This window comes from Odocoileus virginianus, chromosome 30 (genome assembly GCF_023699985.2).
Source record: "Odocoileus virginianus isolate 20LAN1187 ecotype Illinois chromosome 30, Ovbor_1.2, whole genome shotgun sequence".
NCBI lineage: Eukaryota > Metazoa > Chordata > Mammalia > Artiodactyla > Cervidae > Odocoileus > Odocoileus virginianus.
This window is the reverse complement of record NC_069703.1, coordinates 25,940,224-25,956,500: the sequence shown is the minus strand read 5'-3', so window position 1 is coordinate 25,956,500 and position 16,277 is coordinate 25,940,224. Positions and strand designations below refer to the sequence as shown.

The 16,277-nt window shown below is 40.1% G+C and overlaps 1 non-coding gene and 1 pseudogene across 1 annotated transcript; both read left to right on the top strand.

Annotated features, from left to right (window-relative positions):
- Positions 1-1,367: 1,367 nt before the first annotated feature.
- Positions 1,368-14,701, top strand: LOC110148667 (phosphatidylinositol 3,4,5-trisphosphate 5-phosphatase 1 pseudogene; annotated as a pseudogene).
- Positions 12,950-13,056, top strand: LOC139032290 (U6 spliceosomal RNA). Its single transcript, XR_011484825.1, has one exon. It is a non-coding gene; the product is annotated as a U6 spliceosomal RNA (small nuclear RNA).
- Positions 14,702-16,277: the final 1,576 nt, after the last annotated feature.

Here is a 16,277-nt window from a genome sequence, read left to right as displayed (position 1 = left end):
GTCCCATTCCTACAGTTTCTGTATCAACAGAGAGAGAACCACAAAAAATGGATGCTCCATGGATCCTGAGCTTGACTCAGGGAAGCTTGACTGACCTGCTTATTCTTTCCATTTGTTGTTGATCTTGGACAAATCACTTAACTTCTCTGATTTTCAATGCCTTTACCTCTAAAATGCTGCTAATAAAACATTCGTGAAAAGGAATGTAATGAGAAGTGTTTAAAACATTCTCATCTTCTGTGATGCTTCGTTTTCTATGTCAGCTTAGCTAGGCTGTTACCCTGAGATTTTTTTCTTGTTGTTGTTGGAGTTTAATTGCTTTATAATGTGTTAGTTTCTACTGTGCAACAAAGTGAATCAGCTCGATGTATATACATATCCCCTCGCTCTTGGACCTCCCAAGCCAAGCTCCCTGTGCTAAATAGCAGCTTCCCACTATCTTTTTTTATTAGGTTGGGGTAAATGTGGTTTTGCACTGTTGAACTTTGCTGTTTGACACTGGAATGCATTCTTAAATAAATGTGGTTATGTTATACACCATTTTAATGTGCATTTCTCCTTTTATTTTCTTTGTTAATGACTTATTACTTGCTGTGTATTTTATATTTATTTTAGACTATGGAAATCATGTTAAATAAGAAGCAAATTTAAGCAATCATCTTATTCAAATTCAAAATGGGTCATAAAGCAGTGGAGATAACTCACACCATCAACAATGCATTTGGCCCAGGGACTGCTAATGAATATACAGTGTAGCGGTGGTTCAAAGGGTTTTGCAATGGAGATGAGAGGCTTGAAGATGAGGTATATGATGGCAGGCCACTGGAAGTTGTTAACTGAGAGCTTCATCAAAAGAACTCAATGTTGACCATTTTATGGTCCTCAGGCATTTGAAGCAAGTTGGAATGGTGAAAAAAGCTTGATGAGTGGGTGCCTCATGAGTGAGTGAAAGTTGCTCAGTCATGTCCAACTCTTTGCGAACTTATGGACTGTAGTCCGCCAGGCTCCTCTGTCCATGGGATTCTCCAGGCAAGAATACTGGAGTGGAACCCCATTCTCTTCTCCAGTGGATCTTTCTGACCCAGGGGTTGAAACCAGGTCTCCTGCATTGCAGGCCAATTCTTTACTTTCTGAGCCACCAGGGAAGCCCTAGAGTGCCTCATAAGTTGACCAAAAAAAAAAAAGAAAAGAAAAAAACCCATCATTTTGAAGTGTCATTATCTGTCTATGCAGCAACAAAGAACCATTTCTTGATTTGATTGTGATGTGCGACGAAAAGTGGATTTTTTGTGACACCAACAATCACCAGCTCAGTGGCTGGACTAAGAAGTTCTAAAGCACTTCCCAAAGCCAAACTTGCACCAAAAATGGTCATGGTCACTGTTTGGTGGTCTGCTGCCTTTCTGATCCACTACAGCTTTCTGAATCCTTGCAAAAGCATTACATCTGAGCAGTATACTCAGCAAATTGATAAGATGCACCAAAAACTGCAAGGCCTGCAGCCAGCATCGGTCAACAGAAAGGGCCCAATTCGTTTCCATGACAATGCCCTACTGCGCATCACACAATCACCGCTTCAAAAACTGAATGAATTGGGCTACGAAGCTTCAGCCACCATATTCACCTTAGCTCTCGCCAACCGACTACCACTTCTTCAAGCATCTCAACAACTTTTTGCAGGGAAAACGCTTTCACAACCAGCAGGAGGCAGAGCATCCTTTCTGAGAGTTCGCCAAATCCCGAGGCACAGATTTTTATGCTACAGGAATAAACAAATTTATTTCTCATTGACCTTTGTAAAGGAGACCACCTTTGATAATGTATGCAGGCTTCTTTAAATCAGTTGAAGGCCTTAAAGGCAAAAACTGAGGTTTACTGGAGAAGGAGAAATTCTCTTAGCAGCATCGACTCCTGCCTGAATTTCCAGCTTGCCTATCTGCTCTACTAAGTTACCTCTCAGAAGGACCTTGTACGTGGTCACTAGGTAACTATAGCTATCAATGTCCTAACCTAAGGCCTGCAGAAAATCTTTGAATCTCAGAGATATAAATAATGGAAATATCCACATTTTATTTTATGTATTGACACATTTCAGGCCTGTAAAATAAAAGCACTCCTACCTTTGAATTTCATTCCAATTATAACTTGTATTCACAACACAATTTTCTTTGAGCTGTACCGCTATGGCAAAATACAGATAGACTTCCATCATCATAAAGCCCGGCTGATGTGCTGATTAAAGGAAAATGGCATGGTGAATTGAAAGATGTTTTAACTACTGTATCTAATTACAAAGAAGAACATGTTACTTACCAAAATTCAAATGTGTTCTATAATAAAAACAAGGGCAATTAACAATCAAACAGGCAACTGCTTTCTTGACAGGCAGATGACACAGAACAGGACTAAGAAAATGCAGAAAGTCTTTGCTTGAAGAGGAAAACTGAGATTTTCCTTCAAATTGTAAGGTAAGATCCCAAAAGCAGATGACTTTGTGGTTATAAGGCCAGGAAGGCTCTCAGGAAGCATTGGAATTGCTATGTTTGGTTCTGCGTTACTGAAGCAAAGTCCAATTTATTTCTAAAATGGGGGGAAATATGTATTTACAAGTTTCTCAAGATATTGGATGCAAAAGACATTTTATTTCCTTGTAATTTTGCTTGGAGATAAACTAGTATAAATACCTATTTTAATATATATATTTCATTATGGTATTATCCTTTAGCATGTTTAAGTTCAGAATTTCATAGTCTCGCCTTCTGACAAGCCCATAGGATTCTGTCCGGTTAAAGAAGTTAACATCCATGAATTAACATGAATGCTGAGAAAGTTTCAGAAAAGTTAAAAATTTCCTAATAAAGCCAATTCTTTTCCTTTTCAGGTGAGTATATGTGATGTGATCTCTTTTTCCTGGACATATAGCTGCTACTTACCCTGACAACTAATCTTAGTAAGTCTGAGAATGGGCTAATGAGTTTATTATTGTCAACCAAGGGGATGGATCTTTTATACTCAATCTTTGGTCTTGAGCGCAAGGAGTGCATATGATAGCTTAGATATAGGCATATTTTCTGGCCCACAGGCCCTGGTTTTCAAGCTGTAACATGCACAAGAATCACCTGAAGAGCTTGCTAGAAATGTAAAATCTTGAGCTGCACCTTTAGAGATTATGAATCAGCAGTTCTGGGGTGAAATTCAGGAATTTTAATTTTTAACAAGCATCCTAGGTGACCCAGAGGCAGGTAGGTCATGGACCACGTTTTAAGAAATATTCATTGGAGTGGGTTATCTACCTCTCCTTTTTTTTTAAAAGCTAAACTCCTAGTAGTAATATTATTTGTAACTTTATTTACAAATAATTTTATTTTTAAATAAAATAACTTTATTCACAAATTACCTAAAATTACATATTGCTTTTTTATGTACACACATTCTGTTCATCATAAAACATATATAATAATGGAAGTTAAACATTTTAGGATGCTCTCAAGATGAAACAAATTATATTTTATAAATTTTTGAGCCTTATCTTATTCATTATTCTATATAGTTTACTCTTTTTGCTCTCACTAGAATTATTATTAACATATTTAATTCAGTTAATACTATGTTTTAATGAGAGCCATGTGATCATACACGCTCTATTATTTTGAAAATATGGTAACTATATCATGAAACAGTTATCTAAAAATCATCTCAAAGTCCAGTTTATTTTGACCCTTGGTTATAACAGATTTCATAGTTGGAAGAAAAACCTTTCAAAGATGCACTGATTCAAATGAAAACATACATCTATGGCTGGGCTTTCTAAACTATGATATTCATTTCTAAATTCCATCCATCCATCATGTAATATTTTTGTTGAAATTTTGCTGATAAATATCTGTATTCTCTGATGTCATTTAATGTTTTTCAAATTAATTTAAAAAATTGCTGAATTTTTACATTTTAAACAACTTTTAAAAAATTCTGAAGTTTCTCATTTGGAAGATTTCAAATCAGGTTAGAAAATTCTCTTCCAGGTTTGAGTACATAAATCTTAATTTTCTTAGTGATGTATTTTTTTTTCCTTCCACAAGTCATGTAACAATGAAAACATTTTTAAACTTTGTTTTCAAATGCTTAAAATTCATAGCTTGAATTATTCTCTAAAAGCAACAGCATTACCCAGTTATTATTGAACTATATAAGTCACCTTCACTTTGGAAGAACAGATGAAATTTAAATATGTACATTTACATTCTCCAGGGGATCTTCCTGACCCAGGGATCAAACTCAGGCCTTCTGCATTGTAGGCAGATTCTTTACCATCTGAGCCACCTGCGAAGTCCATGCACATAGACAGGTAGACAGAAATACATAGAGATAATATGATATAAATCCGTTAGGTAACATGCAACTGAGAATTACTGGTTATTACAGAAAATGTTGACAAATTTGAAACATTCGTGTTGTAGTAAAATATATATATATAACTTTTTTTTTAACTGAGAAACTCACAATTACTTAATTAAGGGACAACGAGGAAACCTCTGTGGTACCAAAGCTTTACACTGTTACTCTGTCTCATGAAAAGCATGATGAACATTCTGTTATAGGAAAGTGCTAATTTTTGGAAAAGAAGGCCCTTGAAAGGCTTCCTTGGGAACTTGGTGTGCATCTGACTTTCACTTTGTTGCAATAATTCTGAGTGGGGTGGGGTCCAAGTTTCAAGCGTACTAATATCCCTGTAATCTTGGTCCAAAATGATGTGTTTGTGCCAGAAAAGCATTCTTCTCTTTCATTATCATACAAGAAACCTCAAAAATGACTTCAAAACCTTTCCCATTAAGTTTCAGAGACATTTTGTAAAGCCCCAATTGAGTATTATGTGTCTATTCTAAAACTGTCGAAAAAAAGTCACAGTTTGGATTTCATGTTCTTGATGCTTAGGTTTTAAATTGCCTTCTTAATCATTGTGACTGAAATCCATTATCAAATAATATCTCAGGGCCCATCAAACACATTGAAGGTAAAGGCATTGATGAATATAGGGGATAAAAACTCATACTTCAGAGTTTTGACTGTGTCCAGTTTTTCTGGCGGTCCTCTCATCAGATCCAATTAGACTGTCATTATTTTTACTGATGTGATTCCAAAGAGTTTTTACTGGGGACAGGAGAAGTCTCAGCTCTGCCTTTTATTTTAATTGTTCCCTTGTATTTCATTATTTGTGTTATCTTCAATGCATACTCCTGTTTTGTTTTTTTGCCAGACTCTTTTTAATCCACTTGTCCATTTTGTTAAAACCGGATAATGTCACTCCTAAAACAGCTTAGTCTTGCAAGCATAAACTGCAGACTTTTCCAGTCTGCTGCATGTGAAGGTCAGAGCACAGGTGTTACCTGCAAGTCCCATTGGGTTAGGAGGCTTCTGTTCCTCTCTCAGGTTACCCTATGTGGCATATAGACTAGTGCCAACCTGTATATGAAATATTAGCAAAGTATCATATATCTGTTTTAATATTACAAACTATAAGTACTGCCTATCTCTTTTTTAATATTACAGTCTCTAATATTACAAACTATAATGTCTGAAGTTGTTTTCCTCCACCTCAGTCATCACTTCAAGCATCCCTTTGGGTGCACAGTACCACTCCTTTGACATGACAACTGGAGAGGATAACTGGGGCAAGTGCTCACAGATGTAGGACAGACGGATACAGGATGTTCAACCCTGATCCTCTGGGATGTATCCCCAAGTGGTGAGGCCCTTCTGAGATATATACGACATAGCATGCTACACTTACTCCACATATGTGTGTGTGCATGTGTGTGCACATACATGGTTCTATCTTCCTAGTTGTTTTGACAAAGGAAGCATGTATTCTACATTCCTTGCAAGGTTGCAGATTATTATAAACTACCTAAGTTAGACAACTTATCCAAAGAATTATACTGGCATGACTATGATTTAAAGATAACATATCAAAAATATGAAGAAAATGACTGTTAAGGCCTTAGTACTGATGGTATTTTATATAGTCCTCATCCTTCCCAGATATACAGAAGCCTATGTTCCATGAAGGCAGACTCATGTGTCTTGTTCACTGCACTGTCCCATCTCATGGAGATGATCATTTTTATTTATTCAGTAAAATTTGTTGAATTAATGAATGAAAGAATAAACAGCCCATGCTTCATGTACTTACTCCTTTCCTGGCTTCACATTATTTTCTTACCCTTGTTTTCCTTTTGCACTGATTTACTTGTGCATTTATTTCATCTTGTTTATTTCATACATATTTATAAGCTTTCTTGAATCAACTAATAAGATGATAGAAATGAAAACAATTATAGGTATCCTTTAATGAGTGAGTGCTAAGTGTTTTGCTCAGTACCTCATAGACAGCTGCTTATTTAATTCTCACACAGCCCCGTGAAGTAGGGACAACTAGTTCAATTTTATAGCAAGAATTAAGTTTGGAAAAATTATATTACTCACTCAAAATCACACTGGGATGAATCTGATGTTCTGGGATTTAAATTCTGATCTATTTATTTCCAGATCTTATGTTTTTAGCATGTTTACAATTGATGAACTTGAGATTTGTTAAAAACTGCGGTGGGGGAATATGTTAATAATAGTAAGAGTCTTTGATTGTTTGCAAATCCATGTTTCTTCTAACAGCATGTCTTCTTGGATTTATTGCTTTGACATGTCCTTTAAGATTTTCTCTGCATTTGGGCTGATTTGCATGTAACATATCTTACGTGGGCTACTTAGATTATAGTTAACTTGATATTATTACTTGAATTTTATATAGCTGTCAAAATAAAGAATTTACTTTTTCTTAGGAAATATTTAAAAAATCAGTCTTGGTTATATAGTTAGTACCTTCATTATTGGGAAAACTAATATTCACCCTTCATTTAGTTTGTGAATCAAATGATGACTTCCTAGATTTGGAAGGAAGCAATCAAAAGCTGCATGAGGGTTTTCAGAAAGACACTATGTTGTTTTTTTTTTAATCTAGGGATCTCTATACCAGAACACATTTAATTGAATATTTCAAATCTGAGTGTGAAAATTTTTTTCCCATCCTCTGAGCATGAGCTTACATTAATAAGTTTATCTTTAGGCTACAAGAGTCTCATGAAAAGGATTTGTCTTTTTCTCCTTCAGATGTCTGCCATTCATTCTAGGTTTTCTCAGGATAAATAGCTTACTTTTTATTTTGGAAAACAAGAATCGTAGGTTTTTCTCTCTTCTTCCCCATCTCCTCAAAATGTGAAACCATCTGCAAGCTTGAGTGTTGTGGAAATTACTCACCCTCGGAGAATTTCATGGCCAAAACCACAGCCACATTCCAGATAAATTAAGTGTGCATGAATTACTGCAGCTCTGATACTCCACTCATTCTGCACCTTCCACTGTTGCTCTGTGTCATTAGCATATCAGACGTCACAATCTTCCTTAATCCAGTGACATACACCTCCACCCAGGTCTCTATGATTTCAAGGCAAACTCTTGTTTTTTTTTGTTTTTAGATAAAACACCAAGGCATAAGACAACTTCACAATCTCTCTAGTGGGGTTTCCCTGGTGGCTCAGTGGTAAAGTAGTCACCTGTCAAAGTAGGAGATGCAGGTTTGATCCCTGGGTTGGGGAGAAGGCCCTGGAGGGGCAATGGCAACCCACTCCAGTATTCTTGCCTGGAGAAATCCATGGACAGAGGAGCCTCTCGGGGTCGCAAAAAAGTCAGACATGACTTAGTGGCTAAACAACAACAATAATAATCTCTCTAGTAGGTTCTGTAGGGTTTAAAAACAGAAATGAACCAGTTATGTTTGAAAACGTGAAGGAGATACCCAAACTGATATCATCGGTGGATCTTGAAAACTTGAGTGTCTGAATTGCCCTTAGATTTCATGCTGGATCTCTTGTGAAGGGACATATGATTAAAAAAGCATGTAAGTCAAGGCAAAAGATGGTTCTTTGAAAAAAGAAATAAATGTATCTGATTATCGATATGAAACTGTGTGAGCCCTAGAAATGGATCTCACTGGGGCAACTGTTGTAAGAACATATCTTCCGTGATATTTGCTTGAGGCTGAAAACATTTTCATCTACTTTAAAGAGTTAAGTACTTGAAACAGCACTATTTCCTTATGTTAAGATTCATATGACTTATCACATGAAAAACAAAAAGGGTAGGATGAGTTTTGTTGGAGGCCCCCATCCCCCCAATTATTCCTTTAAAAACATGTTTTCAGAAGGCTAGAGGGAGAAGTCGCATACACAGAAATGGTTAAATTCTTACTGGGACGTCCATGGGAATTAGCAGTCTGTAGACCAAGGCCCTGGCCGAAAATGTCATGGTTGGACCATGACTTCCTATGGGGTTGCTGTTCATGGCCAGCTTCTTGTTTTTCTTTCTGCAGTGTGTATATATGCCCAGAGGCTATTTGTAATGGGAGAATTTTAAGAAATTCATAAATTTAAAACACCCCACACATACAAAATTCTTTCTGAATGTGTCATCCTAAAATTCTTTTCCCAAATCCACATAAAATAAAACAGCATAAGAGCCATTTCTTTGTAATGGCCTATCTTATGCTTATTTTTTATTGATCTTGACCTACAATACTAGGTAACATCATGAATAGAGCAATATAAATTGACTATCTGAGTTTAAATGGCAAAAAAAATAATCATCTTTTTATGTTTATTTCTTTGAAATAAATGCATCTTGCATTTAATTTCAGAGGTAACAAACATAGCCTAAAGAAAAATAAGAATTTGTATGCCTGGACAAAAGTTTTAACATGTACCTTTAAACATGTATTTATACAATATGAGTTAACTTGCTTTGTATACAAAAGAAATATAAACTCTTCAAAGAGCAAGCATCTGATCTTTAAGAACAGAGTTCATTGAGGTTAAATTGTGCTCAGAGAGTTTAAAGGAAAAAAGAAAGAAAAAGGAGATTATACCTCTGCTCATGGCAGGAAAAAGCTCATTTCCAGGGTAGAAACTCCTGAAATCCATAAAATATGTTCCAGATCTGAGACGTGGTGAATTTGTGCATCATATCTGAATACTTCTGCTAAAGAAAGACCAGGGACCAATTTCCTTTCTACTGAATTGGGATAAAAATGTCCAAAGTATATGTGAGAGACAAGTTTAAAAATTAAAGTAACTAAAATTTTGTTCTGTTTAATCCTAATGAATCTGACTGCAATGCAGGAAATGTGGGTTTGATCCCTGGGTCAGAAAGATCCCTTGGAGAAAGGAATGGCTACCCACTCCAGTATTTTTACCTGGAGAATTCCATGGACAGAGGAGCTTGGTGGGCTATAGTCCATTGGGTTGCAAAGAATTGGACATGACTGAGCAACTAACACTTTTATCCCTAGTGTTCTCTTTTATAATTCCAATATTTGAAACACTGAGAACTCAAAGCTATAATGTGGGACAAACCCAGAAACACAGAACATTGATGAATCTCTGCTAAACCAGTAGTAAAATATTCATTAAAATTCAAGAAGGAAGATATCTGAATCCCATGGGTTCTTAAGCACTTTCATGCCATGGACCCTTTGGCAGTCAGATAAGTGGTCCCTTTCTCAGAATATTGTTTCTAAATGCATAATACAGAACACACAGGATTACAAAAAAAAAAAAAAAATCAATTATGTTTAAATAAAATGTTGATCAAAATATGTTAAAAAATATCAAATTTGTGACATAGCAATATCTGTGGTTTTTTATGTTCTCTGTGTGAAAGTTTTTTTATTGAGATATAGTTTATGTACAATATAAGTTCTGAGTGTACAACATAAAGTCACAAATTTTTAAAGTTATATACCCATTTATAGTTATAAAATATCAACTATATACCCTGTGTTGTACAATATAACCTTGTAGCCTATTTATTTTATATGTAGAATTTGCCTGCACCACTGAGTGGTCTGCAGGAGTTCCCCCAACCAGGGGTCACACTTGTACCCCCTGCAACAGAAGTGCAGAGTCATAACCACTGGACCACCAGGGAAGCCCTTAGCTTGTACTTTTTAATCCCCTATGCCTAAATTGTGCCTCCTCCCTCCTCTACACACTGGTCATCACTCGTTTGTTCTCGATATCTGTAAGTGAGCTTCCCTTTTGCTATTTTCTCTTCCTTGTTTTAGTTTTTATATTCCACATATACATGATATCGTACAGTATTTGCCTTCATCTGACTTATTTCACTTAGCATGAAAGTGAAAGTGTTAGTTGCTCAATCCTGTCTGACTCTTTGCAACCCCATGGACCCGACAGAGTAGCGTGCCAGGCTCCTCTCTGTCCATGGGATTCTCCAGGCAAGAATACTGGAAGGGTTGTTACACTCTCCTCAAGTGCATGCTCTCCTCAAGTAAACACTACTCACTTGTTAAGATGCCCCAAATATTAGGCTAAATATTAACCAAACTCAAGCACATGGAGGTCAAGAAGCAACAGTTAGAACTGGACATGGAACAATGGACTGGTTCAAAATTGGGAAAGGATTACGTCAAGGCTGTATATTGTCACCCTGCTTATTTAACTTCTGTGCCGAGCACATCATGTGAAATGTTGGACTGGATGAATGACAAGCTGCAATCAAGATTGCTGGGAGAAACATCAATAACCTCAGATATGCAGATGACACCACCCTCATGGAAGAAAGTGAAGAGGAGCTGAAGAGCCTCTTGATGAAAGTGAAAGAGGAGAGTGAAAATGCTGGCTTAAAACTCAACATCCAAAAAACAAAGATCATGGCATCTGGTCCCATCACTTCATGGCAAATAGATGGGGAAACAAGGGAAACAGAGACAGACTTTCTTGGGCTCCAAAATCACTGCAGATGGTGACTGCAGTCATGAAATTAAAAGACACTTGCTCCTTGGAAGAAATGCTATGATAAACCTAGACAGCGTATTAAAAAGCATAGACCTTACTTTGCCGACAAAGGTCCATATAGTCAAAGCTATGGTTTTTCCAGTAGTCATTTATGGATATGAGAGCTGAACCATAAAGTAGGCTGAACACTGAAGAACTGATGCTTTTGAACTGTGGTGTTGAAGACTCTTGAGAGTTCCTTGGACTGCAAGGAGACCAAATCAGTCAATCTTAAAGGAAATCAGTCCTGAATATCCATTGGAAGGACTGATGCTGAAGCTGAAGCTCCAATACTTTGGCCACCTGATGAGAAGAGCTGATTCCTTAGAAAAGACCCTGATGTTGGGAAAGATTGAAGGCAGGAGGAGAAGGGGACGACAGAGGACGAGATGGTTGGATTGCATCACTGACTCAATGTACATGAGTTTGAGCAATCTCTGGAGGATGGTGAAGGACAGGAAAGTCTGGCGTGCTGCAGTCCATGGCGTCGCAAAGAGTCACAACTGAGTGACTGAACAACATCTGATCAAGTAAGTTGTTACAAATTCTTCAAGGGGAGAAACGTGTCTTATGTTTTCTTTTTGTGTTTAGAATATACCTTGCAAAGTGATGTGCATAGAGCAGAAACTTACTATTTTCATATTGAAAGAAATGACAGGCTATAAAATACCAATATTCATTGTGCACCCTTTGAAAACCTTAATCATAAATAAATCATAAATTATTTGAGCTTTTACTTCATTCATCCTTTTACTCTTCAGAAAGGAAGATGTGAATGAGAAAGAAGACAAATAGAATGGGGCTTCCCAGGTGGCACTGGTGGTAAAGAACCCACCTGCCAAAGCAGGAAATGTAAGAGATGTGGATTCAATCCCTGGGTCGGGAAGATCCCCTGGAGAAGGGCATGGCAACCCACTCCAATATTCTTGCCTGGAGAACTCCATGGACAGAGGAGCCTGGCAGGCTGTGTGGTCTATAGGGTTGCAGAGCTGGACAAGACTGAGCAATTTAGCACACACACACACACACACACACACACACACACACACACAAATTATTCCATAGAAAACTTGTGAGTTTCATGAAACCTTATCATTGTAAATTAATAGATTGTTTTGCCCAGTTATCTGCCAGATTAACACCACGTTTTTACTATATGGCCACCTAGCTCTAAAGACTCTATGGCAGGGAACTGACTACTTCTTGAGACAATTTTTTGTAATCATGTGCTGTTAGGAAGCACTTCTTTAGAATGAGGAATATTTGTCTTCCTTTCACTTTTAGGAAATCTTTGTGGAAGAATAAGCTGCAGAGTACCACGAGTCAAGAATTTTGCCTGAAGGGTTCTCTGTCTGAGAACTGGAGGAAACAGAAAAACACATTGATTCTCACTGTAGCCACAACTAAAATGATGGCAACAAAATAACTTTTAATGATCCCGTGTGACTAAGTCATCATCTTTTGAAAAAGATTCTATTGCAGAGTTTATCAGATGACATGTCTGAGTCAAGCATAACAGATCTGAATCCTTGTTTTAACTTGATGAACTGCTGTAAATTACTAACTGCTTTTTAAGTTGTCAGTCCTCTGAAAAGTGGCAGTAGTATTATTTCTGGGCTTCCCAGGTGGCATGAGTGGTAAAGAAGTTTATTATCCCACATAATAAAAAGTTTGGAAGTGGAGATATTTTAGGGTTTGACTTACAGGATTCAACCACGTCATCAGAGGTCCAGGTTGTTTTTTCGTCTTTCTGACTTGGCTTTCCTCATCAGGTTGCTTTTATTCTCCGGCTTGTCAAGATGTTCAAACAGCTTCAAATATCATGTCTACACAATAAGACCACATCAGGTCTTCTCTTGTATCTCCCTGGTCAAGATACATCATCACATGCTCATTTCATATACCAGTTATTGGAAAGGGGATGAGATTACTGTAATTGGCTTAATTAATAAAGTATTACCTTCTGGGGCTGGGAAGGATTACTCCACCCTTTTCTAGGAGGTGGCTACCTGATTACTGTACAAAGAATATTAACAAAGAAAGCATGGGTGCTCGCCTCGGCAGCACATATACTAAAATTGGGATGATACAGAGAAGATTAGCATGGCCCTTGTGCAGGGATGACACGCAAATTCGTGAAGCGTTCCATATTTTGACGCCACACTGAAGACCAAGTCCCAGACCAAATTCTACCTGGAGTTCCACTCCAGCTGCTTGGAGAGTTTTGTCAAGAGTCAGGAAGGAGAAAACAAAGAAGGAAGTGAAGGGGAGTTGGTGGTGAAGTTTGGCGAGACCCTCCTGAAGCTGAAGCCCATCATCTCTGACCCCAAGTACCTGCTGGACCAGCATATGCTGATCAGCATCAAGTCCTCCGACAGCGACGAATCCTATGGCGAGGGCTGCATTGCCCTTCGGTTAGAAGCCACGGAAACTCAGTTCCCCATCTACACGCCTCTCACCCACCACGGAGAGACGATGGGTCACTTCCGGGGGGACATTAAGCTGCAGACCTCCCAGGGCAAGATGAGGGAGAAGCTCTATGACTTTGTGAAGACGGAGCGGGATGAATCCAGTGGACCCAAGTCCCTGAAAAGCCTTACCAGCCATTACCCCATGAAGCAGTGGGAACCTGCCAACAGGGTCCCTCCATGCAGTAGCTCCGGCATCACGGAAATCATCAACCCCAGCTACATGGGGGTGGGGGCCTTCGGGCACTTGAAGCAGACCCTGTCCCCTGACCAGCAGCCCACTGCCTGGAGCTATGATCAGCCGCCCAAGGACTCCACCCTGGGACCTGGAAGGGGAGACAGCCCCCCAACACCACCCTCCCCACCACCCGTATCACCCAAGAAGTTTACATTGTCAACGGCAACCCGGGGCCCCTGCCTCAGGATGCAGGAGTCAATGCCCGGCGATGTGGCAAAGAGTTGTAGGGGAACCTTTGCCTCCGGAGGAGCCGCAGCTGACCAAGCCCGAGATGTTTGAGAACCCCCTGTACGGGTCTGTGAGCGCATTCCCGAAGCCGGCTCCCAGGAAAGAGCAGGAGTCCCCAAAGATGCTGAGGAAGGAGCCCCCGCCCTGCCTGGACCCGGGAATCGTGTCACCCAGCATCCTCCTCTCCAAAGCCCAGGAAGCCGAGGGCGGCAAGGGGACCGGCAAGCCGGCGCCCCCGCCCACCCACTTCCTCAGCCCCACGCCCCGGGTCCGCTCCTTCGCCTGCTCCACCTCGGATGGCCGCCCGCCGGGCGGGGACAAGAGCCAAGCGAAGCCCAAGGCCCCGGCCGGCCCGCAGGTCCTGGTGCTGCTCAAGAGGCCCATCAAGCCTTCCAGGTAGGAACTCAGCCAGCAGCCCCTGCCCGCCCACGGACAGCGGCCGCCCCTCCCGGTCAACAGCCCGGCCGTCCTGCACCTGCAGCACTCCAAGGGCCGCGACTACCGCGACAAGGCCGAGCTGCCCCACCACGCCGAGCACCGGCCGGAGGACGCGCCGCTCAGGCGGAGCGCCATGCCGTGAAGCCCTTGGTGAGCCGCCAGTGAGACAGGAGCCCAGAAGAGCAATGCGAAGCCACTAGGACCCTCTCCCAGGACCCCTGTTCACTCCTCCTACCCAGCTTCCTGCGCAGGGCTTCGTGTTTTTCCGGAGAGGGCCTAGCTTCTGTGTGGTCAGCAGGGCGCACTGGCTGTGAAACCTGACCGTCGGTGCGGCACCCAACAACCGCACACCTGGGCCCCCAGCTTGATCTTGGTACTTGGGACCCAAGAGCCTTGTTGCAGCTCGCATTTTGAAGAAAGGAACTAGAGTGCTGATTCCTGGGTGGAGATACAAGTAACAATAATATTAATAATAATAATGGCTACATGTGCGGAGCACTCAGCACCTGCCAGGTACCGTGCTAAGTGCTTTATGAACATTACAAGTGGAGTCCTCAGTCAACTAAAACCACATTCCCAGACCACCCCACCCCTTCCAGTTCAAAACAGTATGTCCTGAGTGGTTTGGACAAAGCATTAAAAATGAAGGCCAGTGCCCTCCTGGAATGAGGCAGGGCTTGACCTTTAGGGAGCTCTGAGTGTGTGTTTAATTTGGGTACAGTGAACCTGGCCTTGTCTAGCTTCAGTGATGCAAACTGCTATAGCTAAAGCTGCTGGGATCTAGCTGAGCCCGTGTGAACGGGGATCTCTCTGGGTCACCCGAGTTCTTCGGTCAGAAGTAGAAGGAAAATAAATTCCTGCTCTCCAGTAAAGAGATCCGGCGTCAGCCCACACTGGCGATGCCAGGCTTGTGCCAAGTCCCCTGTGCCCTGCTCCAGGTGGGCAGGCACCGCGAGGCCGTGGAATGAGCCGCGCCACGAGCAGTTTCTCATCGCGCTGATGGAAAAGTCTTTGCTGTTCCTTAGTTGCTACAGAAAACCAGCTTTCCCACTCGCTGCTGGGGAGGGTGGGCCTCTTGGTTCCTGGCCCTCAAAGCAGTCTTTTCTTTCTGAACTCTGTGGCTTTTGGCCCTGCTTCCTTGGTTACTAGGAGGATGGACTGGTGACGTTTTTGTGTGTCTGTTGCTTTTTGACCTAACGAAATTAATGTAGGAAACCAAATCCAGAAGTGTGCGTGAATTCAGGAGGATGGATACGCATCTCACATCCCCACGTCTGTCAGTCCGCGTGACCAATAAATTGTGCTTTTCTCAGCTCCAAAAAAAAAAAAAAAGAAAGCATGGAGAAATGAATGCTTGAAGTTAACCATTAGTCTGCCATATTGCCCTTCATATGCTTCATTGTTATGAAATCAAGAAAAATGTAGCATTATGGTGCAGTGGCTATAACATAACTCCACTAAATCTTTATTGTGTCTGGTCTTGGACAAGTCATGTAGCCTTTCAAGCCCTAGTGTTTCTATCTGGAAAATGGAGGTGAATAATTATACCTTAATTATACCTTAATAATTAGACTCTCTTCAATTTTTATTTAAACTTGTAAATAGTGTATTATAATGACATGATGATTTCTTATGAAGATTAGAATTATTCCACTTTTTAGTTTCAAAGTTGACAATTGAAACTGGCTGTTTTATGGTTTCTCATATTGTAAAAATAAAAAGGGATAACTGTGTACTATAATCAAAACTTAGAAAAGTGCATACAATATAAAGGGACAGATTAATAAGTAGATGTAAAATGAATACTTGTGTAGTCCCTGCCCAGAAATATCCATTTGAGTATCCCAGAAGCTCCATGTCTTCATAGAATCTTTAAACACACATTTCTTTTTTTAGCAAATCAATACAGTTTTTAAAAGTACCTAGTAGTTTGACATTGTGTCATAACTATCTCAGACTATTTTATATTCTTTATTGGTCATCATTTTCTATATTCTCCTGCAG